General features: G+C 43.9%; 1 protein-coding gene across 2 annotated transcripts in view; it reads left to right on the top strand.

Moving 5' to 3' along the window:
- PRKN (parkin RBR E3 ubiquitin protein ligase) overlaps window positions 1–26908 on the top strand; it is a 1338651-nt gene that overhangs the window by 1047099 nt on the left and 264644 nt on the right. The window lies entirely within an intron of this gene.

Genomic DNA, 26908 nt, shown 5'->3' with positions numbered 1-26908 from the left:
ACGTAAGACTTTAATAAGAATTTCTATTTGATAAAGTTGTAAGTTGAATGTTTTGAAGTTATTCCTGTAATGCCTACAGTGATTTTTAGGAATTCAGAAATTCAGTAATCTTATCATTTATCCCAATGAACAAACAAGACCAATTAATTCAAACCAACTTCACTGAGCCTGCCTGAACATACCTTTGTCAAGTAAATTTCAGCTCATGGTCAGCCAGTTGAATGGTTATCTGCAATTAAAATTAAGTGCCTACATCCAAAAATACTGCTTAGTGTGTTTTCTTAAGTCTTCGTTGGCTATTGATTGAGGAAATTAGTTTTGAGATTGTTCCCTAAGCTGTGTTGGTTATGTATTCTGCACAATTACAGTGGCAGGTAGACAGTATGCAGATTCAGAATGCCTGGGTTTTACTCACAGCTCTGCCAAGCATTGGGCATCTAATGTTGGACAGTTCACTTCACTTTTCTGAAGTTTGTTTTTTATCATCAGTAAAATGACATGGTAATGGAATCTAATTTACTCTATTCACTTCACGAGATGGTTTACAGGAGGGCTTGGGAGGACAGATTCTGCTTCCAGTCGGGCAGTATTAGAATTCTTTCAGTTGTAAGTAGCAGAATTCAACTAAACTGACTTTAACAACAACAACAAAATAATTATTTGTGCACCTGAATAGGTTAAGGCAGCCCAGATTATTGGCATGACTGGGTCTGGGTCCTCAAATGATATCCCCTGAACACTATAGATCTTTCCATCACTCGGCTCTGTCTCCCCCTGTGTTGACTGTTCTCAAACAGACTCTCTCCTGGTGATAAAAAAATGGCCACAGGCAACTCCCAGTTTATATTCTACTGGCTTAACCCAAATCACATGTCCACACCCATAGCAACCATGAAGAGATACAGAGACTTGATTGGCTACACCTAGGTCACGTGCCCACACTTGGGTTTAGGAGACTGGGCAACTTCACCTGAATCAAATAAACTCTGGGCAGAGAAAGATGTCACTACACTGAGATATGCCAGGCAAAATCCACTACCTTTTCCCTGTGGGCCAGACTCCACAGACACTTTCTTCCCATTTATAACCTTTCAAAAATACTTTTGTCTAATATGCAACTGTCTCACATACAGCAATAACAAGAGTAATACCTTTTTTAAATGATGTGCAATTCTTAGTCTGATCTAGGTATAGTTCTTCATGGACTGTCTATGTTCCAATGCCCTAATCTAGTGCCATGTTAAATATATTGCCTCTTTTTTTTTTTTAATTTTTTTTTAAGGTTTATTTATTTTTGAGACAGAGAGAGACAGAGCATGAACGGGGGAGGGGCAGAGAGAGAGGGAGACACAGAATCAGAAGCAGCCTCCAGGCTCTGAGCCGTCAGCGGGGCTTGAACTCACGGACCGCAAGATCGTGAGGGGCAGAGAGAGAGGGAGACACAGAATCAGAAGCAGCCTCCAGGCTCTGAGCCGTTCACGCGGGGCTTGAACTCACGGACCGCAAGATCGTGACCTGAGCTGAAGTCAGATGCTTAACCGACTGAGCCACCCAGGCGCCCCAATATGTTGCCTCTTTGATGTTGCATCCAACAGCCTAAGTTTCAGACAAGAGAATCTGGCTTTTCCAAATGTGTAAAGCTCCTAATTACCTGACTCCTGGACATATTTTATGGCATGCAAGGAGTTAGAGCCCCTCTAAGAAATGCTATATATTTTTCCTTTGTGTTTTAGGTGAGCCATATTGGAGGAAAGATTGCCTCTTTCCTGCAGGACCTTACCAGTTGTCATAAGAATAACCATAGATGTCAAGAGCTTTCTACCAGGTTCTTATGGCATTGATGAAATGGCCCCCTGAGAGATCTTAGGTGGATTAAAAAAAATTACATATCACGTATCTCTAAGTTGGCATATCATAGACATTCAATTAATGTTAATTAAATTATATTGGAGAAAGTATATAATGCATTACCAATAACTTTATGGATAGCATTATTATTATTATTATTGCCAAAAAATAAAGTTTATTTTTTTTCCTTTTGACTTCTTTTTTTATTGCAAAGTAAAAAGTGTCAGGATAAATATTAATCTAATGAAACTTAAGGTTTATAAACTCAAGATTCACATAATTTTTGAGATGAGACTGGTGTCCCTCTCCATCTGAACTCATCTTGCAAATTCAACAACTGAATTATTTCAGCTCTCCAGAGATACTTTGGTGACACCTTAGAACATTCAGACCAAGCGGGTTGTGAGATACACTTTTTAATATTTATTCACTGACCTATATTTAATGTGCATTTAACTTTTTCAGCAAAGGTGTCCACTTAGAATACTTTATCTCTCCAAAAGTAAACACTACCGAATTTGAGTTTTCTGAGTTTAATGGCATGAGGAATGTTCTAGCAGGGCATACAGAAAGTTATCATCTCCCTCCATTCCCTCTGGAATGCATCTCAACTGATGACCAGGGAACACTGACACTTGAGGCTAGCAATCTTCAACACAGCTGCATCTTCCAAATTGGAGAGTTTCAATGGCAGTCAGTTATGTTTGTTCCAGACCTGTTTTTGCTAGTTGTACTTAATATTGAATTTCTTAATTAAAAATCCACTAAACCGGGAGCACCTGGGTGGCTCAGTCAGTTAAGCATCTGACTTTGACTTACATCATGATCTCCTGGTTCATGAGTTCAAGCCCCACATCAGGCTCTGTGCTGACAGCTCAGAGCCTGGAACCTGCTTCAGATTGTGTGTGTGTGTGTGTGTGTGTGCGTGTGTGTGTGTGTGTGTGTGTGTGTGTGTCTCTTCCCCTCCCCTACTCATGCTGTCTCTTTCTCTCTCAAAAATAAATAAAAACATTTAAAAATTATAAAAAATAATCCATTAAACTAATGAGCCACTAATGTAAAAAGACTGTTTTTACAAAAAACTAAATTGAGAGGTTTGGAAAGCAGGTTTTTGAGAAAACAATTGTTGAATTATTTTCAGGCAGAATAACTATAAAAATGGAAGGAAAAAGAAACCTAAAAATGTAAAGCAATTCTGCCTTGAGATTCCTTTGTGTCCTTGTTTTAACGAAAAATCAAACTGGAAACTAGAAAAACTGATTATAAAAGAATGATGTTATCCTAATATGTGCATCTATGCTTTAAAAAAAAAAAAAGTCCAAAGGCTTTCATTGATCCTCATCAAAATATTGTCATATAAATATGTATCTACATGTTTTTAAAATAATAAGACGTGAACCCATTTTCAGATTAACCTACCAAATTTTGATCAGAGTAGGAAGCTCCTGGTACCCTTTTTCTTACCAGAATCTCTCATTTGGACTTTTTCCCCCCAAATCCCTCCACTGTTTTCTCAGAGCTCAGCTTCTCCCACCTGACTTTGTCCTTTTCTAAAAAGTGAGTGACCAGAGGAAACTTAACTGAGGCTCCCTTGGCCCTCTCTTCTTATTTCCTGAATGAAAAATGATACTGTGTTCTCGTCCACATCAGAAATCTTCTATTATATTCCATAAGCATCACAATAATTCTAGAAAGAGATCAAATTTTTTATTAAAATAAACAAGCATTGCAATCAGTTTTCTGTCACTTACCCAAGAAAAGCAATAAGCAAAGCATCCAAATGTCTATATCTGATTTACATTTGTATTACTTCAAGCTTAAGGTGCACTTCATCATGAGAACTCTAAATCTACTTTTTTTTTTTAATTCCATGACTTCATATTCTATATTGATTACATTTATGGACAAAACCCATTCCTCGATGGATGGAAATACTAAAACAAAAGGAACAGACGGCTAAATGACTTCACAGTAGATTTTCAAATCAGCCTGCAAAGATTTTCTTATTTTAAATGAGACAGACCCTTCAATTTCCATCCCATTGCATGAGATAATGTAATCCAGCGTAGTGGAGGAAAAAATGATTATTTTTATGCCAGCCAGAAGTTTATAAACTAAACTTTTTTTACTCAATGATTAGTTCCACGCACTCAAGAAAAAGAATAATTGTGTCAACTCTTTATGCCAGCAGATACCAGCATTATTGGGAAATGTTTGGTGATGGGTGTGGCTCATTGGCCGTGATGGGATTTGAGAAGGCATGGTGTACCTGGCCCATCAGGGTGACATATGATGCATGAGTTTAAAGGACCACATGGCACTTTCCCTTTGTTACTCTCCTTCTTGCCTTGGGCTGTGAACATATTCTCCCTGGAATAAAAAAATATTGGATAAAGAGTTTGAATGGTGCCTTCGAAGGGACACAGTCTTACAGAGGGTTTACTTTACCAGCTGCTCACGGAGCAAAGGTTTTTTTGAAAGATCGTCGGATGACCCCTTCCTGTAAGTTTCAATCAGCATGGAGCCTTTTATACTTTCTTTTAATCCCCAGCAAAGTGATTGTTTTTTTTTTCTTTCCCAGTCGACCACACTTATCTGAGTACACTGTGTAGAATTAACAAAGATTAAAGGGAAGAAAAGTTACCCTTCCTGGGCCCTTCTGTCTCCTGATTCTAAGGGTAGTTTGGGAGAGGACAGGATTAATGCCTCCCGGATCGCTAACCTGAATAGCTTCCCTTCACTTGGCTCCTTTCCTCTCCTCAAATAAACCCCGATGGTTAAGGCAGTGGCAGATTCTATCAACTCAAGGCTGATGGAAAAGTAGGATCGTGTCCACTGCCGTGAGCCCCAATGTGTTCGGACAGAAACAGGGGTTTTAGTCCCTGTTTATTGTCAAACTGAAGAGATAACCTGTTATGTGGGCCAGCATTTTTGTATTCCATAACCTCTTTGTCTCCCATTTCATACCGGTTTAGCCTAATTGGCACTAATAATCGCATCTGTTGCTACAGCAGACAGAGCCCAGAATGGCTGCTCGGATGTGTTCTACAACTACCCCCATGCTTCTGAGTCCACGCAAACCTGAAACGCTTCATAAAGTTTTGGGATTTTCCCTTTATCCTCTGTATGTTTTAGAAGCTAATGAAAAGCAAGTTTTTGAAATGTATAATGGTTTCCTTCATTATGTGAAACAAGTCTCCCTGATTTTAGGACTAAAACTACAATCAGTGAACCGATGGTAGGAGAAAACGAAATGTATTTTCATGTGAATGAAGAGAGTAAGTGTTTTGCATAATTTTAATGGGAAAAGGATGAAGTGGTAGGAAATAAATGAGAAGTGCACAAGCAGAGTAAAATGCCTGAAGTAATGGTTCGCCTAAGCACAAGGCGATGGTGGTCCCCAGTAGACTCGGGAGCTCTCGTTCTCCAAGGAATAAAGGCCCCAGGGGCTTTCCAACAGCTTCAGGTGAACCAGCATAGTGGCCCCGTCCATCTGAGACAGAGCTTGGCCGGGATCTGCCCTAGGGGTTGCCAAAGTCAGAGTTGGCAGTCACCTGCAGAGCACGATTTACCAGGGTGGTGGGCATTGTGTCTTCTGCAGAAATACTAGCTGCTGTGCACCACTCCCCGCCTGAGTTCTGAACCAAGCGAGACAGGGTGGCTCATTGCCGTAAAAACCAATGAGGGCAAAGGTGGTGTAGATTCAGAACAAGAGGTGGTTGCTATGAACCCTGCTCAGGTCCTCTGCATAGGAGACCTGTCCCTCTCCTATATTTCGTGGAGGCGTGGACCACATAGCATCCAGCACTAGCAAACAGAGCCAGGAAAGAAAAGATGCACCTGGGCATTACGGGCCAGCCCTGCTCCCAGATGTCTCTGTAGTAATCCCTCCTCCTGCCTTGGACAGACAGGGGCGACACAAAGGCCCACATGCTTCCTTGTGATCCTCCACGGGGAACAGAGGCCAGGAAAGAGGATGCACCCATGTACACAGACACATAGGAACACACACACATAAACACACACGTACACGTACACATAGACACACACACACACACACACACACATAGATATATACACAGACATGCACAGAGACACAGATACATACACACCAAAGAAACACAGACACAAACGCAAAGACACAGACACACACAGACACAAATATAAACACACACAGACACACGTAGACACATGCATAGACACAGGAGACACAGATACATACACACAAAAGCACCGACAGAAACACACAGCACACACACAGACATACATACAAACACCAGTTGTCTTTATCATCCCCGAAGGAAGAAACTAGTTTTTGTTTCTTTTTCATCTTCAAAAATTACCTTTCAAGATGTAAATAGACTCCTTCCTCGATTTTTTAAAGGTCACTTGACTGCAGCATAAACTAGAAGGAGCTCTAAATTTGGAGACTGGGTTTCAAGACCTCATTCCAGACTTCCCTGAATGTACCTTTTGCAACAGGTGGCTCCTTGAGCCCCTGTCTCGTCCACGCAATGGAAATAAATAGTGCCTGTCTAGATGGATATGGCTGTTATAAAAATCAGAGGTGGATGTGAATGAAGACTGCAAGGTGCAAAGGTACAGTTTCATGGTCATTACCACGTGTGGTGGGCATCCTTTGCCCTCAGACTGACAAAAGACCTTGGCCCAGGAAGGGGATAGAAAAATACGTGCACACATGAAGGAAAAAGGTCTAAGAGGAGATAGGGCGCCTGAGTGGCTCAGTCAGTCAAGCATCCAACTTTGGCTCAGGTCATGACCTCACGCTTTATGGGTTCAAGCCCCACATCAGGCTCTGTGCTGATAGCTCAGAGCCTGAAGCCTGCTTCGAATTCTGTGTCTCCCTCTCTCTCTCTGCCCCTTCCCTACTCACGCTTGTTCTCTCTCTCTCTCTCAAAAATAAACAAACATTTTTTTGAAAATTGAAAAAAAAAAAAGAGTGGAGATAAAACCAACTCTACACCTACTGCTGTTTTCGTGGGAGATCTTAGAACAGGCGCCCACCCAGCCACATGTGGACTGGGACATCCTGAACTCATCACCCCCACATTTTGTCTCCAGGTCAACAGACATTTACTAGAAAATAAAGAAACATGAAGTTCAGTCTGCTAAATAGATGTGGGGCTGATTTTCAGGACTGGCCTTTCCACCCACCCTGAAGTTTGTTCTGTTGTTGTTGTTGTTCTTGCTTGTTTGTTTGTTTTTAATTGGGAGAAGGAGAAATGAAGACTGCTCTTAGTTTTCATCCCCTGGTAATCTCTGGTCCCTAAAGGGGTACTTTCCTGTGGTTCCCTAGAGTTGACAGGGGTGCTGAATAAGGAGAGGAGAAAAGGCAACATTGTCTCTAAAAACATGGGAAAGACAATTTGTGAGGCAGCTTAGAATGAGTCCTTTATCAGTTTACACATTACCAGACTTTTTATTTTATTTTTTCCAGGTTAGCAGCTGGGGACCTATAGACATAATATTATGTAGATATTTTCATTACTTTTCCTTTTCTTCATTTTTTTTTTTTTGCCATGGGAATAAGAAATCATTGTTCTTACATGATTTTGCCCTTGACAGTTTAATCAGAGAAAATGCATTGCAGCCATTTGACATTTATTTATGGTAATGAAATGGACCCCATGAGGTAACCTCCTCCCTGCCCCTTGCCGTGGTGTTAATGCACATCTGCGAGGCACCCAATACATGTCAGTGACCACACAGAGGCACCATGTGGGCAAGGTGGAGGGAACCTCAGTAGCATTTTGCACATGAATGAATAACTTTTTTTTAAGGTAAAAACATTTTTAACATATATTTTTGAGAGAGAGAGACAGAGCATGAGTGGGGTAGGGGGAGAGAGAGAGAGAGAGAGAGAGAAACACAGAATCTGAAGAAGGCTCCGGGCTCGTAGCTGTCAGCACAGAGCCTGAAATGGGGCTTGAACCTGTGGTCTGTGAGATCATGACCTGAGCCCAAGTCAAACACTTAACCGACTGAGCCACCCAGGCACCCCAAGAATGAATAACTTTTTAAAAAACTGGAAATGATCGGTCGACTCACTTTCAATTTCAGCCTGGTTTCATGGATTATAATAGCATCTTACCTCCTCCTTCAATAAGAGTTTACTCTGAGCTTCATTTCAAGCCATTTATGAAGCTGTGTTCCATCCGTTCATCAGAGTTACTCAATGCTACGGCAGTGGTAGAAATCTGAGCAGACCTTTTATGTGTGACGGCGTGACTCTTTTGTACCAGGCATTATTCTTCTACGAAACTTCACGTCAAATTAGCATTAATGGATGACCTGTTCAGGCAGGTGCTCTGAAATGTCTGTACTGTTTTTGACATTGGTCCCATCATCCCTGCGCCCTTCCAGTGTTGGGCTGAGGCTTTCAAACTCCCTCCATAGATTCAGAGTTTTTATACCATGTTTCCAACAAACCTCCATCTTAGTCTTGTCTGGGCTCTTTGGCCCTTCACCGGTAGCATCGTTCACACGGACTTTCCATGGGACAGAAGAGCGCTTCTTCGCCACAAACATTTAAGTCAGGAAGACCACGGTGTAAAAGAGAGGTTTCTGTCTGTCCACTGAGGGACACCCTCTGTCCTTTTCAGCCGCCTCAGTGCTCACAGAGACAGTGCTCACCAGCAGCAGCCACGGCATCTTGGAGGACAAGGATAGTCTGCTCAAAGGGGTCTGGTCCCTAAGTCTCACAGTGGACAGCCACTTGCAAGAAGTGGTGTGAGAGCCTCACCTGCCCCTCGTGTCCCTCCCTCTCCCCCGCTAGCCCTTGTTCCCCAGCTTCTTAGCGCTGGGTGGCCAAGATGGTGTCCCACCCTCCATGCAATCTGTGTGTGGAGTGTGGACAGAGGGAGGGTCGCCACACTGGGCTGCCCTGTGTCTACACAATCAAGTTACATCTGTGCCCACAGAGGCTCTCCTTCTGTATAGCCTCCCACCAGACCCTGTGCTCTGCGGCCCTCACGTGGCACCCGCCTACAGGGCCTGGGAGATTTGTGACAGAGGACTGGAGTTTCCAAGCATGCTCAAGGAGGAGCACTAAAAGACCATGGAGTGGGGAGACCAGGCCCCGAGGTGCAGACCCATGATGGGCATCACGGAGCAAAGAGGCATCTGTCTGCACACTGAGCCCTTTGTACGCATGTTCAAGGTCACGCACAGAGGCTTTCCCTTGCATACATGTGATGAAGTATCAAGAAGGCATCACCATACTTATTTTATTTTTCAAATACAGCTTCTTCAGGACTGTCCAGGGAAGTGTGTTACTTAAGGCTTAGAGTTAGCCCTTATCATTGAGCATCCAGCAATTCAGCTGGCACTGACCCTGCACCTGCCCCAGGTGGCACTTGGTCCCCATCGTCACTGTGCGGCTTTCGACCTCTCTTCCACTGGGCCCTCCTCCGTGAAAAAAGAGCAACACAACCGAACCCAACAAACAGCTCTGCATAAAACCGATCGTCCCTTCGAATCAAATGTAGTGGATGACACTGGAAGAGGTTTATGGCAAAGTATTGACAAGTGCCTCCACACCACGGTCTTCATAATAGTCATTGCCTCCCAAATGAGCAGGGGCCGAGGAAGACACCTGACAGAGGATTTGGGTTTTATTAGAGTTTGTTGTAATCTGACTAGCAAAGCATTTTCACCGTGGACCATCTGTCAGCACATGTAAATAGCCTCATTTGGTAAGACCAGATGTTCTAACAGTATTCATTTAAACAGGAGTCTACCTGTTCTTTGATTATAGCCAGTTATGGAAGGATGCAATTTTACTATATTCCAAAATGATTTCTCTTTGGCTTTTAAATCTCCCGGTTAATGGCTCTTGTGCATCTTATTTACCCCCGCAGAAGGCGAAGAGCTCTGGAGGTAGGAATCAGAGAGCTGATTTGTCTTTTCTACTCCACCGTTAGGAATTTGGGTTTGTAAGTCATCAACTACCACCAGTCCTGGTGTCCCCTATTAAAAAGGAGGAAGTCAGATGAGATGGTCTTCAAGGTCTCTTTCAACTGCTGTGTAATCGTTGTACCTTTTTAGTTGTGGCCTCAACACAGGAGCTCTGGCCTCACCATCTGCAGCACCAAACAGCTGTTGCCCTGGCCTCACCTCCTTCGTAGTTACATCAGGGACGATACGCAAACACCACAGCACAGCTCTGAGGAGGGCATATGAATGTTCTGAGGACAATGCCAGCCACTTCGCAGACCCTTGACTCGTCCTCTTAATTACGAGAAAGAATTTTAAAAGAGAGAGTACTAACATTTACAAATTAGTTTGGCTTTACTGAGTTCTCATGACCTGGCTGAGACCTAGTAATGGGATGGAAAACCTATGACGAAAAACATCTGCCTTGTTGGGTCCCAGATGGATGCCTTCCAGGTAAATCACAACACTCTTTCTCTCCAGGGAAGACCAGACCCCAAAGGCAAAGAGCGAGCCTCAGTTTCCTCCATCCTCATTTCCAAATGGCCCCCACTTCTGCTTGAGTCCCTGTCTCTCTTGAGATGTTAAATAGACTGGAAATTAGGAGTATCTAATAGTCCATGATAATTTAGTTCATAATAATTTTTGGACTGGTTAGGGTGTGGGAACAGAATCCCTGATTTCAAGCCTCTCATTAGCTGCACGGCTAGCACGATTTCACGTAACGTAGCTAAGAGTGAACTTACCTGTCTGTACAATGGGGGCAGTTGCTGTGCGGCAGTTCAGGTTGTTGTAAGGATGAAATGAGCTTAGCTCATTCTAGGTGAACCGCTTAGCACTGCCCGCTCCAGAAATATGGGCTAATAACACATCCCGCTATGGAGGGGGCCCAGCCAGCCCGAGGACCCCCAGCCACTGCCATGCTTCAGGACTTCAAAGGGACAATCTACAGATGGAGCCCATTTCCTTGGAAAGTTGCAGGGGTCTCTGGCTCCTCGCTGTCCAGCTCATCCAGACCTAAAAGTCAACCACTGGGGAGGGGCCGTGTTGACCCACCTCTTACTGCACCACCAGTGCTATCTGTAACTCCATTCTGACTCACCTGAGGGACGGGACCTGTTCTCAGCAGGAACGGTGACTCACTCACACACCTCAGGATGCAGGGCCATCTATGTGGTTATCTAACGTTCTCCAGCTCATGGGGCCCCCTACCCCGACACACGCACAATATATACAATGTCAGCACCCAGCGTTAGTCCATCATAATTTCTATTCATCTGACAAAAGAGATTTTGGACAGAGTCCCTCTCAACCTCATGCCATGTGAGCAACTACCTGTCTACCCTCAACCTGGTCCCAGATTAGAAAAACCAGGCAAAGTGATTCTTCAGACTGGCTCACAGAGGCAGGACCCTGAGCTCCGTGATTGAGTTAGGGTGGTTTCAGGATACAAATGCCACATCTGAAGTGGGAAAAAGCACTTTCCTTCCTTTGAAGATTCATCTGGCCGGAGAGGAGAGGAGTGCTCCTCGGGCTTGAGATAGTCAGTATCAGGCTACTTAACCATGCCGTGCTCCCTTATCCCTCCAGGAATACTCAGAGTCTGCAATTTCTTTTGTTCCACAGTAGGATGTGGCTTTTACAAAATCCTTATGATATTCTTTGCAAGTCTCTACAGTGTCTATTTAAAAGTCAATAATGTTAATTTGCTTGATAAATTTCCACAGATCCCAACCCTATTATGCTGTTAGCTTAATGCACCTGACTTTTAACAGATGTCTTAAGGATCCAATGTCACTAAAGGGAATACAGCACGGGTTGAAGTAGACTCTTTGGAACACTGTATTTTTAGGCACAACATCCTCAATTGGAAGAAAGATAAAAATACACTATGATAAACTGGAACCACGAGGACAGATTCACAATATGTTCAGCAGAGAAACTTGTTTGGCAATCAGAAAACAAAGAAAACCAAGTAAATTAACTCCTCTGGGTATATGTGTGTGTGCATGTCAGGGTGATTTTGTTCCAAAATGTTTCCCATACCTTGACATTTTCCGAAACGGAATATTCCAGTTTTAATTTCTATGATAGCGAATAAATGCAATATTGTTTGGGCAGTGAAACCTGGATAGAAATTTAATTGCAGAACCATAGGCTTTACAGAGGAAAACACTTAATGATCTGCAAAACTTTAAATGGCTTAATGAATATTTAGAAACAGACACATTTTCCAGACAACCGGATTTCTTCTGCCTTTCCTTATTTTAAGGCGAATAAAAAACAAAAGTGAAACAAATTTTCCTAATTTCATATGAGGTAGAACAGTGAGATCAAATGCACCAGCTACAGTTTGACCCAAATGCCACAGTGTAAAACATGGGCATTAATGGATAAAGTTTACTAACCATCTATACCGTCATCACTAAGTAAAGGTAGAGTTCTATTGCTAGACAAGTGCACAGATCCTGTGCTTTTTTTTTTTTTTAATCATGTTCACCCGGTTTCATGATGGAAATTTTACTGATCGTATTGATGAGAAAACTCCCGTGAAGAAAAGAACCTGGCTAGATCCGCAAAGAAAACTCGGTCTAGTGGAGCCCCCACAGGGAGACTTCGAGAGAGTCTCAGATGGTGTCTGACCGGCCCTTATCCCCGAAGAGGTCGGTGCTTGCGAGGGGTGTCCAGGGGCCTCAGAGAATCTGACCGAGCTGCACAAGCATCTTGGCACAGATGATTCACTGACTGTGACACATGGCGTCAACAACCCCCACCGCATAGCAGAACTCCCCTGGGGAGTTTTAAAAACACTAAGGATGTCCCCGTCCCTCCCCAAAGATTCGAAGTCGATTGATGTAAGAGGGTCTTGCCATCTGTATTAGCTTCCTCGAGCTGCCATGCCAACTACCAGATACTGGCGGCTAAAACATTTATTTTCTCACGGTTCTGGCTCGAAGTTTGTGATCGAGGTGTCGGCAGAGTTGGCTCTTTCTGGGGGCCTGTCACCTTGGCTTGGACCTGGCTGTCTTCTCTCTGGCTTCATGTGGTCTTGCCTCTGTGTGTGTCTCTGTCCTAATCTCTTCTTACAGGAACACCAGCCAGATTGGATTAGGGCCCGCCCTAACGACCTCATGTCCCTTTATCCTCCCTTTAAAGACCTTACCTTCAAATACAGTCGTATTCTGAAGTTGAGGGGATTAGGACTTCCACACATGAATTCAAGGGAAGGAACACAGTTCAGCCCTGAATGGTCTCCACATTTGTTAAAAGTTCTCCAGGTGACTTTAAAGTGCAGCCAAGGCTGGAGCTCTGACATGCACATAGCTGTCCTTGGAGAGCAATGTCACACAGCAGGGAAGGACACAGCTCTGTCAGGAGCAGAGTTGCCTGGGTTCAAATCCGGCTCTGCTCCTTACTGGCTGTGTAGCCTGGGTTTATCTCTTTATGTCCCTGGGGGGTCAGATCACTGAATACCCACCACATAAGATGATGACAAGGGTAAACTAAGCTGGGCCGAATTAAAAGGTCATCACCAGGATTATTATCTCATGTTTGTGTGGTTTTTGTTTGTTTTATTAGGAGAGTGTGGATGACTTGAAAGTCTAAATCAGGGGTGCAGTCAACTCCTGGTTTTGTAAGCCAAGGTTAGTGGAAAACAGTCACATACCTTGGTTTATTGTCTATGGCTGCCTTCAAAATACGATGGCAGAGTTAAGTTTTTACACCAGAGACCGATACGACACAAAGCCTAAAATACTTGCCATCTGGGCCTTACAGGGAAAAAAAAATTACCAATTCTTGGTCTAAATCAATATATAGACAATATTTGTTATGGTTAAGACCCTAGGTTCTAATTGTACACACAGAAGGACCCATCGTCCTTTGTTGGAATTTCAGTTCAGATTAGTGGCTGTGTGGCTTAGGACCATATATCTAACTTCTCCATACACTGGATCCATTCCTTATCTATAAAATAGGGTTAATAATATAAGTATCCTTTCCTGTCTAGGTTCATTTGTTTCCTGAGTTAGTTTCATGACATTTAGTGAGTGAAAGAAACACATTATCCAAAAATCTTGGTTCCTGTATTATGGATAGCTAATTCCAAATAACGAAGGATACCAATCCAATCTCAACGTTACCTAAATCAGTCAATCTTAGGGTTTGACATTGAAGGTTGTTCTAACAATTAAGTAATAATATACATAAGCATACAGCCCAGTGCCTGGAATGCAGCTGAATGTCAACGCATGTTCGCAAAAATAGCGGCAGGATATTGAATATAATATTGCTGTTATTAACAGAATTGGTGTGGGGAGGTGGCTGCTGTGCCCCGTCCTCATTATGGACTTCACCCCATGGTGTGGCCCCAGTCACTCCCATCCACCCTCTGTATAAAGCAGAGGTAGGCAGGTGACCTTCACAGCACACAGGGCAAGAGTCAAAAAATAAATGAGGAAACAAACAAAACACAGATAAACGCAATGTATTTCACCCTTCACTCTTATCAAATCCTCGTTAAGCTCATCATTCTCCCGGAAAATTCAGCGGTGCTGACTGCACTGCAGAGGACCCCAGGGCAGGGCCCCAGAGCTGCAGGATGTTGCCAGAAGAATGAGCAGGTGCAGGGCTGTGTGCACGTGCAGACACGCTGGACGCAGACCACACATGAAATGTGCTTGCCTGCTGGACCCGCTGCACAGCACAGTGCGCTCTCCTCCTCCTGTGCATGAGGAAGCTGAGGCTTGGGACGGTTACACTGTCAGAGGACACACAACCAGGAAGAAACAGAGCCAGGGTTCAAACCCAGTTTCAGGTGTGTCCAAAGGACATCTTTTTCCAGGTAGAGATGACTGGCCTTGGAGGGTGAGACAGACCCATCGTGTAACCAAAGAGGCACTCCTGCTGTCCCCAGCAGTTAAATACTTCACGTGTGTGATTCCCCCAGGAGACCCCCACCCCTAGGGTTCCCTGCCAGACCCCCGTGCATGCCCAGGAGAGGGAACTGCCTCTTCTTCTCCGTCAGCCTCACGGCACAAGGCAAAGTCTCGGGCTTCTCTCCCACCGGATATGGCAGGTGACATTCAAGTAACTCTTCCTTCAAGTTCAGGGATGCGACAACGTCCTCCTGAGACCCCTCGATGGTGCGAAGGACTTGGTGGCCTCTGGAGAAGTAAAGAGAATTCTGCTGACACTCAGCTCACACAAAAGAGGGAATCTGGAAAAAAAAAAAAAAAAAAAAAAAAACTCCTGGGTTTCAAAGACAACTATTTTATTCTATTCTCTCAAGAAGAAATAAAACTGAAGGTCATGGAATGTGTAGGCCAGCTACAGTGGTTGGCATTTTAAAGAAGAGAGGCATTGTTGGTGTTCGCAAGGAAAGGTTGCCTTAGCAGCTCTCGGGTTGGCTGTGATCAACAGGTGCCCGTGTCTGCCAGAGAGCACTTAGGTGCACTTATGTATCTTTTCTAAAATAAACCCTAAAAGAACTGGCCACGAAATTAAGGATGAGTCTTTCCACAGCTTTTGTAACCTTAAGCCTCATCTATGCTAATGAACGAAGTGAAGTGTGTGATACCATGACTGTCATTAAAACTGAAACAAAAACCCAACGAAATAACTAAGACCTCCCAGCACTGCCAGCCTCATGAGTCACCGGTTTTGCTGGGATGTCGCTTTTAATTGGCAGCGGGAGCCGCTCCCTGGCATTGGCATGCAGAGGTGGTCTGGCTTCTTTTAATGCTCCTTGAATGTTGAAGCTATCGATTTGAACAGACCATTTTAATGTACTGCTGGGGGGAAATAGAATTCTAACAAGAGATAGTTAACTGCTTGCACTTTTCATTAGTTTTTCTTCCTAGATACTTTCTGCGGCTCTAAATGGAATAAATTGGGTAAGAATGTATGTCAGGATACGTTTTGATTTCGGTAGCTGTTCAGAGACGCTGGACTTTATTCCTTTTTTAGCTCTTGCAAATTCACAATGGATGAAAAGCTGGTGTGTGTGTGTGTGTGTGTGTGTGTGGCCACAACCGTTCATGCCTAGCAACTAGCCTAGAGAAAACAAAATAGAAAAGCAAGAAGAGGAGAATATGTCTCTAACCATATGTAGCAAAACACATCAGAAAGCATTTTCATGCCCCCATTAAATAGAAACTGTCCAATAAATCCCTGGTAACCTAGAGTCATTCCCACGTTAACAGGGATACTTTTTTTTTTTTTTTTTAACCAAGGTGTTTTCATGCTATGAGACATTCCTTTTCTAGATTATTCTATTTTTCATTTGCATTTATTCTTTTTGAACGTCTGTAATCACATGTGCCATGGATTTGCTGCCCTTGGCGCTCTTCATGAAGCACCTTGGAAAGCTATTCGCGCCCTTTCTTACCTGATTCCAAGCTACTCGAGGGTTTTACGTGGCTTGGTGGCCCACCGGTGTTCTGCAGAGGTTAAATGCATGTGGTTTCATGTATAACAGCCAAAGCTTTTTATATAAAATATTCCACTGAGGGAAGCCCACCATTTTGAAGGCCTTACGTGGGCACTGGCCTGGTGGGTGTTTCCCGTTTGATACGCCTGCTTCCTGCAAACTCTCCCCCGTCCTCTAACACAGGTGCTCGGCCCCTCCCTCCCCTTCTCTCCTGGCCGTGGCTGTGGGTGGGAGCACAGTTCCAGAGAGCTGGCAGTCGAAAGGCAGGATGCCTGGAAAATACCACCGAAACTCTCCAGGGCAGTGCTGCCTCGTGGAACCCTGGGGGATGCAGACGGCCCCTGAAGGAATGTTGTTGTCTGTGTTCCATTTTACCTGTGACCTGTGTTGGAGAGGAAGACAATTTTCCCGTTTGGACACTCACACTTGCTGTGTCTCTTGGTTCTCTTCGGAGTGCAGTTGCTGCTGTGTTACGTGTTTTTTTGTGACAAGTCTTTCACTGGCAGGGAGCAACTATCTTTTTTGATCATCACCGTTTTCCCTTGTCCGAGTGCCTAGTGGAGGGCCATCAGCACAGTGGGTGGGTGGCAAACGTCGTCACTGACGATGATGCCAAGGGGAACTTTGGATGCCGGGAGAAGAATACTGTCCAATGAGCTCCGTAATTTAAAAACGGCAGATCGGGTAGAACCTAGGCTTATGTATGTGTGAGTTTTATTCTAGTGAAATGGCAACAGCCAGGTACTTTTGGAACCTCTTTAAAAGACCATTTCAGGGGTGTCCGGGTGGCTCAGTCGGTTGAGCCTCTGACTCTTATTTGGGCTCAGATCACAATCCTGAGGTCGCGGGATCGAGCGCCACATCAGGCTCTGCACTGAGTGTGAAGCCCACTTAGGATTCTCTCTCTCTCTCTCTCTCTCTCTCTCTAAAAATAATAATAATAAAATAAAAGACAATTTCAAAATAATGTAATCTTTGGAAACACAGGAAAATTTTAAGATACTCTCTGCTTTTGAAAACCCACTAAAATTAAGGAAGTTTGATTTATTTAATTAATTTTAGTTCTGGGACACCTGGGTGGCTCAGTCAGTTAAGCCTCCTACTCTTGATTTTGACTCAGGTCATGATCTCGTGGTTCACGAGTTCGAGTCCTGCATCAGGCTCTGCACTAGCAGCATGGAGCCTGCTTGAGATTCTCTCTCTCCCTCTCTCTCTCTCTGCTTCTCTTTCTCTCTCTCTCAACATAAATAAATAAACCTTAAAAAAATATAATTAACTTTAGTTCTGAAATCGGATGGTGATGGTGGTGGTGGTATTAGTTATAATGTCAACAGTCCTTTCTATTCATCAGGATCACAACACGTGTCATGGGATGCAGGACAGAGCATCTCGTTAAGCCCTCACTTCCACTCTCCGAGGAGAAGGCACCTCAGAGGCGAAGCCTGACTAACCAGGTTTTCAAAAGAGGAGGTCATAGGGCAGCGGAGAAGGGCCTGGGGTAGGGGGGAGTGTTGTCGGGCATCCAAAGCTCAATTTGTCAGACCCCGAAGGCTCAGCTTCCCCTGTGTCTCAGCAAGCTTCCCCTGAAATCGTGGGATTCACTCAAGCGCACAGTAAAAAAATATATGCCTTTTCAGGGCAAAAATTCAATCAAATTGCAGGCTGAAAAGGCTTTTGTTATTCTGATATCTTGGGTGACTAAACAAAATGAAATGTTCTGTGAGCTCATTGACACCGTCCTCTTCTGAGCGCACCGAAGCTCCACAAACTCCTTCAGCTAAATACCTGAAAGCATCTCACAGACCCTTCAGCTGGAGACTGGGGCCCGGCTTCATTGAGGCACAGTGGAAGTAGAGAGCCTTTGAAAGGGTTTGTCAAGAAAGCTTTTTATCGTCATCAGCAGAACTCAGAAATGTGGGTCACCAGGGTAACCGCTGTCGCCCCAAGGTTTTGAGTCTGCTCAACTCCTGAATTAACTGCTTCTTCCACACGCTTTGCTTATCTGCAGCATCTTCCTGCAGATCGAATAGGCCCTTGCTGGGTCGGTGAGGGGGGAGGCAGGGAGAGCAGGAGCTGGGACTTGAATGAGCTTCTTAGAGCCAGACTCAGGATGGGGAAAATGTGAAGAAAGCCAGTAGAGCCCAGGGCCAGGCTGGGGTTGGGGAAGATGGGAGGCCAGGGAGATGGCGGGCCAAGCCGTATGGCCCTTGTGTGACCAGCTGGGTGATTTGGCTTCAGGCCTAGGGAATGGAGCTTTGAAGCAGAAAGGTTAAATATGGGTACATTTGATGAGTTGACCGTTGGGAATGCGGAGAGGCCAGCTGAGAGGGAGGGTGATTTGGGAGGCCAGGATGGGGCCCAGGGAGAGGCAGAGAGGCTGCCTTCAGGCCTTCCGAGACCGCTTCTGACTGCGCCCCGGCTCGGCCCACGCCCCATCCCCGGGTCTCAGCTGGACTCTGCTGACGGACAGCCTGCCTTCCCACCTCTCCTGGGTCCAAATCATCCTGCTCTCGTCTGTTAGAAACGTTTTCTTCCCTCTTCTCCTCCGCTTCTGTGCCAGCCTATGAGGTCTAGGCCCCAGCTGCTGAGACACAACTGTCGGAAGATGTTCCTCAACTGCACATCATCCATCCTTAAATCTTCACAGAACCACGTGTCCTCCCAATGGGTGTTGATTCTAGCGCTGTAGTTACTTGTGGCCACTTTATACCTTCTGTTGGCCTCCCCACCTCAAGGACGCGTGCATTACCCATCTACCCACCACCATCCCCCTCCACGGCCTAATGCAGCCCTACGTGGCGAGGCCAATGTCTGCTACGTGAACTTTAATCAGCAGTGCCACTGTGAGGACTGAGTGAGCATCGGGTGTGGTCGGTCCCAAGAGGCAAGTTCCCTCTCCTCAGTGCCATTTCTTTCATTCTCTGGAAAGTCTGGTCACTGCCCTCAGCTAGCTGGGGTCTCATTGTTCAGCTGGCAAATACAGAAGCCCTTCATGTTTAGCCACATCTCCTCACACAAAATAGGATGAACAGCCAAACCACGGCAGCTTTTTATTAGACCGATGCCATACAAGTGGCACTGATTCCTAATCCAACTGTTCTACAGAATAGGAAAGGAGAGCGCTAGGTCAATAATTAGGAACGTCCTATACCGGCATCGCCCAACATTGCTCTAATCGGCAACATGTCGTGCAGTGTTTTTTTCTCTTCTGCTTGTTTGTGTGTTCATTGTCGCTCATCTTCACTCAAACCGATTGTGTAACTGCCCACAAAGCCCATACTTACAAGCCGAATAAAGGAAAGTGAGTTCCTAGAAGCGTTTTAGGGCATCATAAACCCCCGAAACAAAATGTGTTCCCCCCTGAAGGTTTTGATTAAAATCCTCTGGCTCTGTGTTCTTACCGAATGCAGTGCAAGCGAATGTAGCACAAGTGCTTTGACAGTTCAGAGTCACCCTGCTAACGCAGCGGCAGCCATAAAGCTGGACAGTGTCAGTGCTAATCGGGTTCATAACGGCAGTTACGGCCATTTGTGCCCTAAATTGGAGGTTGCAGGTACCAGCAGCTAAAGCAATAAAACATCCCTTTTATTTTCTCCAGAGAGCGGCACTTCCTTTGGTGAGGGTTCCACCAATATTTCTAGAACCCTCCATCAAAAGAAAGAGTCGCTAAAGGTCTTCGCAGGTGTTCATAATTGACAGACTGGTGACAGGTCTTATGGATGTATTTGATGACAATAGCCACACTTATCCTGTGATTGGAGTAGGAAAGTGCTTTTTATAATAAAAAATAGCTCGGGGCACCTGGGTAGCTCAGTCAGTTAAATGTCTGACTGTTGATTTCGGCTCAGGTCATGATCTCACAGTTCACGAGATTGTGCCCTGTGTTGGGCTCTCTGCTGACAGTGGGGAGCCTGTTTGGGATTCTCTCTCTCCCTCTCTCTCGCTGCTTCTCTCTCTCTCTCTCTCTCTCTCTCTCTCTCTCTCTCCCCCAAAATAAATAAACATTATATATATATATATATATATATATATATATATATATATATATATATATCTTGAATCAGTTGTAAGTAGCATGTTCAATCCCAAGCCATATGTCACATGACAGTGACTTGCATACCACATTCTTTCTGCTCAACTATACAGTTATTTTACAAAATAAGACCTATTTTAGCAGCCCTTTGATGCCGAAAAATGACACTTGGCTGAATTATTTCTCAAAAAATGGTCATCTCTATTAGACCATCCAGTGACTCGATCTCACTTCTTTTATTTGTAAGGTCCTCTTAGCACTCCCTGTGGTGAGGCCCACGAGGGTCCTTGGCTTTCTACGCTTCCGTCTCATGCTGTGGTTCCTCCTGTGAAACCCGATGAGGGAACACAAGCTACGGGTCAGGCAGGGCCTGGGCTGGCTGAGCTGGGACCATCAGAGGGTACAAGCCAGCTCCCGCGTGACCTTTTTAGATTTGTCAGTGTACTTTGGAAGTTCGCCATTGTTCTTCCGGTCGGGTGACCGCGTGCACCCCAGGACCCAGGAGCAAACAAGGACTCAGTCGAAATAAAAGCCCAGCAGCAGATTCCGCTTATCTATCGTTAATTGTTGAATGAAGGCTTGTGTCCATTAAAGGGACTTGAAGCATCAGCCAGAGACCTCTCTACATTCACACAGGAGTGGTACCCCAGTCCGCCCACACCGTGATAGTTTCTAGAACCATCCTTTCTGTGGTAAGGCATAGAGCAGTATAAACACCACAGGGAATCGGAAGTATAGCAGCAGCACAGCCACGAAACTGGTCACCCCACACACCAGGCCGGTACCTCATTTTCTTCATTCAGCAGGCAGGAGGTATTTAGACCTTCTTCTGTCCTGGCACTGAGTAGAGAGCAGATATGGAAAGGTGATCCTCCCTGTAGGGCCCGGTCTCCTCATCAGAAATGAGGAAACTAGATTCGATGAAGTCCAAATTTAAATCTCTGCCATTAATCTGCATTTAATTTTGCGACGTACTGTAACCATACCAATTTCTCATATTAGACTTTGGACTGGGTCTGATGGGCAGGGGGGCAGACATTTGGCCTCCAGCTGCTGTCCCCCAGTCCCTTTGAAAGGACGTTTGTGTGAAAAGGAGGCCTGGCCTATAAATCGGCCCCTGAGCGGGAATGTTCTGGCATTTTTAAAATATACCTATATGCTGAGCCCCCAGCTGGCATTTTATGCACATTGTCTATGGAAATCTTAGCACAGGGAATTAACCTCTCCCTGCTAAGAAGAGGTTCTCCCTGGCTGGCACATTGCCCTTCTGAGCTGACCCCTCAGGGATGTGTTGTATTCGCGAGCAATACTTGAGGACTTGACTGTTTGCCAAAGGGCTTCCTCCTGCAGAGGAGATCCAAATAAGAAATTCGGCATAAGATAATGGGTTCTAAGTAATGCTCATGCAGACCAATTTGTGCTTTTACACTTAGTTCAAATTTGTTTCATTTTCTTATTTTCCAAAGATTCAGTGCCCGTTATTCGTAAAGGACAATCCTTCTGTAAGAATGCAACTCACTATACCTTCACAATTTTCTTCCCAAGCACTTTTCAGGTGGAAAGTAATTCACAAAAAGGTTTCTAGGATCAGTGTCGTTCTTTTAGGAAATACTCTTTACAAAACTATCAGACCAAGTATTTTACTACAAAAGTAGAATGTGTACAGTCTGTCTTCAGTCTTTGGGATGCCTGTGGGGCGAACATACATTTCCTGAGATCTCCGCGTCAAAGACATACAACTCCTACGGGAAGCACAAATGAATGCTTTTCTCCCAACGCTAGCATTGCATAACCGATCACAAGAGCTGTAGATTTATTCTAATTTTCCTTATAATTCTTGTTGTTGTTTTTGCCTCTCCGGAATTATGGAACGGTACCAGAGGCAGGAACCCGGATGTAATGGACCAAGAATGTAACCTGAGAGAGCATCTCCCCCCTTTTTATTCATTTGGCAATGAGAAAGTTTTTAACTGATCACACATTAAGTCGTAGTAGTTTCAAAACAAACACCTTGGCTTCAATACAACAGGGATTGTTGCTTGAGTCACTCATAAGATCATCTCCACTATTTTCAGTGTTCAGGGAAGTCTTAAGTCTCGCTTTATAAATTGTATTTAGCCTGTTTATTAGACTTGGATATAGCTGTTGGCTCTACTAATGGATTTTGTGTGTTTCTGCTGGGGTCCCCAAACTAAATTGCTGTAACTAATGTGGCACTGTCTCTTTTTGTACCTGCTAGCTGCGGAGAGCAAAGGAGAAATTTGTCTAAAATCAAAATATTAGCAGTTTTAGTTATTATAAGATGTCAAAAGGAGAGAGTATAATTTCTACCAGATTCAAAACTGTAATGAGACCTTTGAAAATGTTTTTCAAAGTAGGGCTTTATTCCTGGAATTCAAAGAAAAATGAAAAGCTGAGGTATTATGTCTATTATCAAATATTAGGTGACCTTTCGGTAGGAAGTCAAAACAACTATTGAATTGGCCAGTTCAACACAAACCCACAGATTTCTTATTTTTCTCTATCATTATCCTATGTATACTGGGTATTAAAATGCATGTACAAGGAAAGATAAGTTTCTTAACCCTAAACAAGGCTTCTGTTATTCTCCTCTTTCCATTTTTTCTTTTTATCCTGTTTTGGCTGATCTGTAGTTTCATTAAGTCACCAGGACATAATGGGTGGCTCTAGCACACTCAGAGAATACACAGGTGCACTAAAGTAATCAATAATGAGAGAACATGGCTTTCGGATTAGAGACAGTGGAATAATGTAACATTTTACATGTAAGCCTTGTTGAAATTGCAGAAAAATAACAGAAGTTTCATTTGGATCTGTTGTCCCCAAAATGCAGCTTTTAAAAGGTCACTCCCCTACTATTCTATACTTGCTTGTAGTTAGGAGTAGTATTTATGATATTTAAAAGATCTGCTGAATAATAGGACACTGGAGGTGTATATACCATATTTTTGCATCGCTGGAATCCTTTTCAGATCTATTATTCGTACGTTCATTTTAAATCCTGGGTCCACATATATACATCTCTTTGATGGGAAAATGTGGTTGAAGAGAGTCAGGAAAAGTAGGCTGTCACTGTATGAACCAAACCAGGAACTATATAGGGAAAGAGATGGAGGTCCCACTCTCTCTGGGACATCTCAAGCATCTTATGAAGATGCTGTGTGGGTGCCCTTTGCAGACTCACCCATAGGCTCTTGTGTGTCACTAAGGACTTTGAATTTATTGTATGTTCACATTTTTATGTCACGTGTTTTAGAAATAAGGTGCGGCTCATGAAATCCATTGCAAATTGTTAGCAGATGGGATAAACAGCTAAAGAAATAAAGTAAAAACAACTCTTTTTTGCCAACTCTGATATGCTTGCCAAGGGAGGTGAGGAGCACAGATGAGTGGCAGGTGATTTCTTGCTTAGGTTGGATTTAGATTTGCAATTATTTTTTTTAACTTTGCTAGCACAAAGTCACACACAGCATTCCGAGAATTCAGTGCTTTAAACAAAATAATAAGTCACGTTGAAAATTCACTTGGGAAAGAACAGGAAAAGCATCTAGCTTGCCAATTTCTTTTGTTTATCTAGTTCCTTCTTGCTTTTCTCTTCATTTCTCTTCCTCATAAATCAACTTTCCTGGAAGCCATAATGCTAATATAAACCCAGAGGAGGATGTGATGTCGGGGAGGCTCTTGTCAGATAAGATGTAAAGAGGAACACATCTCTTTCGGGCCCCAGGTGGGGTGTGAGGTGTATTAGAAGGAGAAGAAAGAGGCCTGTCCACACCCTGTTAGCACCTATCAGAAGAAACTCCAGAGCAGGAGCAGTGGGTCAGGCAGAGAAGGCTTGGGTTTCACTCCCAGAACCTCATGGGGGCCACACGGGCTGTGAAATGTATGTTCAGACACCCGCAGGTGCCCAGGAAGATATCTCATGGTGCTGGCTATGAGCAAATGCAGTCTGTGGCCCAAAGGTGAAGGCAGGCCTCTATGTCTAGGAGTGACATGAGAATTGAAACCACATCTCAGGGGACCACATGGTACCATGCAAAGAGAGAGCATTCACTGTTTGCAGAATTCACCAGCCATAGCAGCAGAGCAAGCAAGGACCATGGGAGGCAAGAGAGATACCACTGCAGACGCTGTACCAACCCAGAGAGAAGCCCAAGATCTCCATGTTGCTCCAAGGCCATTCTCTCCCGTTACTATGAGGAAGCATGCCCAGATACGCCCAGTTGCCATCTTGGGAAGGAAGAGAGGTGATGGGTCTCTGAGGGCCTACGTGCACCTTAAGAGGATTATTCGAAACAGAAAGGGACAGTTAAACCAGAAAAGGTTGAGATCGCCAAAATGGGCATGGTGAGACATCCTCTGTGGGTAGGAGAGCAGGGAACTACTTAATAGGAAGATTAGATCATATATTGAAGACATGAAGAGACTACATGTATTTTTCTCTACACCAGAGGGTCGCCCGTGGATTTGCCGCTATGATACACTAGGAGTGAGGGACACCAGTGTCCTAGACCATTCCTGGCTTATATCCCTTCTCATTTGTGCATGGTCAGCAAGGTTCACCAGATCACTAGGTTTAAAGTCCACTCCTGTGGAGCAAACTGGAGTGGCACCTGTCAGACAGAAAATGCCCTGGCTCCTTAAAGTCCTTGTCCTCCACCCTCACCCGGACTGCCAGAGGCATAGAGGGCAAGTGTCAACGGCTATCAGAAACTCAGGTGCAGACCTGAAGCATTGAATAAAAAGATGGAGAAGAGGCATCTTATCAGAAGCACCTCAGAGAGTTACGTAAATTATACACTTGCTCCCAGATGACCATTCCCTGGTTGAGGATTCTTTTCCTGAGGAGTGGAAGAGATGTACTGAGGATGAAAAAGTTGGAGACACTTGGCTGTGGATCCGAGACCTGTTTCCCCCAGCCCCCGGGCCCTGTGCTTGCTAAGAAGAGCTTGAAGTTTTTGTTTCTGTTTTTGTTTTATTTTAAGATATTCAGGGTTGACTGTGTTTTCATCAAAACAGTCTACTTTCATTTTTTAATTTGGTAACACAGATGAATTGTAACAAAAATTTTCATTCCATGGCTTTAGATTCTTTAGATGTCCATGCATTGGATCTGTTCGTTCTCCTGACCAACAATCTATGTGAAATCCGAACCACAGCCATACGGCTGAGACGTGACCCTGTCCCAGAAATGCCAATGCAGGGTAGAAATTCAGTCTCCTGATTATTCCATCTGCACAAAAATAAGCAATGGTAGTGGTGGTTTCTTTGATTTTATCCCTGAATTTTGTTCTTCTTGCATTCGTATGTGACGCCCACACAGACATAATTCCTGCCAAATCAGTTCGGTGCAAGTAACTACCAGGGTTTATATAGAGCAATTTTCAGAATTAATTTCTTATATTCATTCATTTTCCTGGGAATGGTGATGACCAAGCTGTCTAACAGTGGGCAGTAGAGTGTGGGGGTTAAAGGTCTAAAGCCAGTGGGACCAATAGAAATATAATATGAGCCAATTTATATAATTTTAAACTGTCTAGTAGCCATATTAAAGGTGAAATTAATTTTAATAATACACTTCAGAAAACCCAATGTAGCCAAAAGATTATAATGTCAACATGTAATCAAAATAAAAATTATAAATACTTCACATTCTGCTTTTCACACCAAGCCTTCAGAATCCAGTGTGTATATATTACACTTTGAGCACATCTCAGTTCAGCCTTGACACACGGAAACAGCCACTTGTGGCTAGTGGCTACCACTTGGAGAGCGCTGTCCTCAGCTTTGACATTAAGTCACCCAAATTCAAGTCAAGGGTTAATTCTGGCACATGGGAGGAGTGACTTTGCATAGACTACCTTCTCAGACTCAGTTTCCTCATGTAGAAAATATGGTAGTAACAGTACTTGGCAGGTAGTTGTGAGGTTTAAATAAAATTGTCTATCCAAAGAACTCAGCAAGCGGTACGTGGTGAAGACCTCTGTAAAAGTCAGCTATTGTGATGTAAATGGATATTATTATTGTAGATTTTACAATAGGAGAAGCTGAGAGTCTAACAGACATCTACAGATCTATCAAAAGAAAAGAAAAGAAAAGAAAAGAAAAGAAAAGAAAAGAAAAGAACTCCCGATTTTATTACCATGAAAACAGAACAGTAAAACAGAGGAAAGTAAGGAAAGAAAATCAGCTTCTCAAGTTAGAATTTTCCTACAGTCTCCCAGCTATTCTGGGCATCCAGAATGTTTCAGGTTTTTGTTTGTTTGTTTGTTTGTTTGTTTTTAATGAAGATAGTTTCTGTAAAGGTTTGCTTTACCAGCTTGCTGAAAATCCCCATGCTAGTGACCACATGTCCCCCAGCCTCATGCTGTCTGGGTCCTTGTTATCTTCCTGGATAGTCTTTCTGTGATTAACAAACCAACTTTCCAGACCTGGGGGATTTGGATCCACCTGACGCTCTACTGGGACTTTTTCTCTCCACCAAGGAAAGAGCTGCTGCCTTCTACTGTAAAGTACTGTCCCCTTTGTTTCATTTTGCTGTCATTTCCACTTAACCAGAGTCACTAAGAAATGAAGATTTAATACGGTGTCAACATAGCATCAACAGGCAGTTCTTTGATGCC

This window comes from Panthera onca, chromosome B2, assembly GCF_046562875.1.
Source record: "Panthera onca isolate mPanOnc1 chromosome B2, mPanOnc1 haplotype 2, whole genome shotgun sequence".
NCBI lineage: Eukaryota > Metazoa > Chordata > Mammalia > Carnivora > Felidae > Panthera > Panthera onca.
This window is presented reverse-complemented; position numbering and strand designations above follow the sequence as displayed.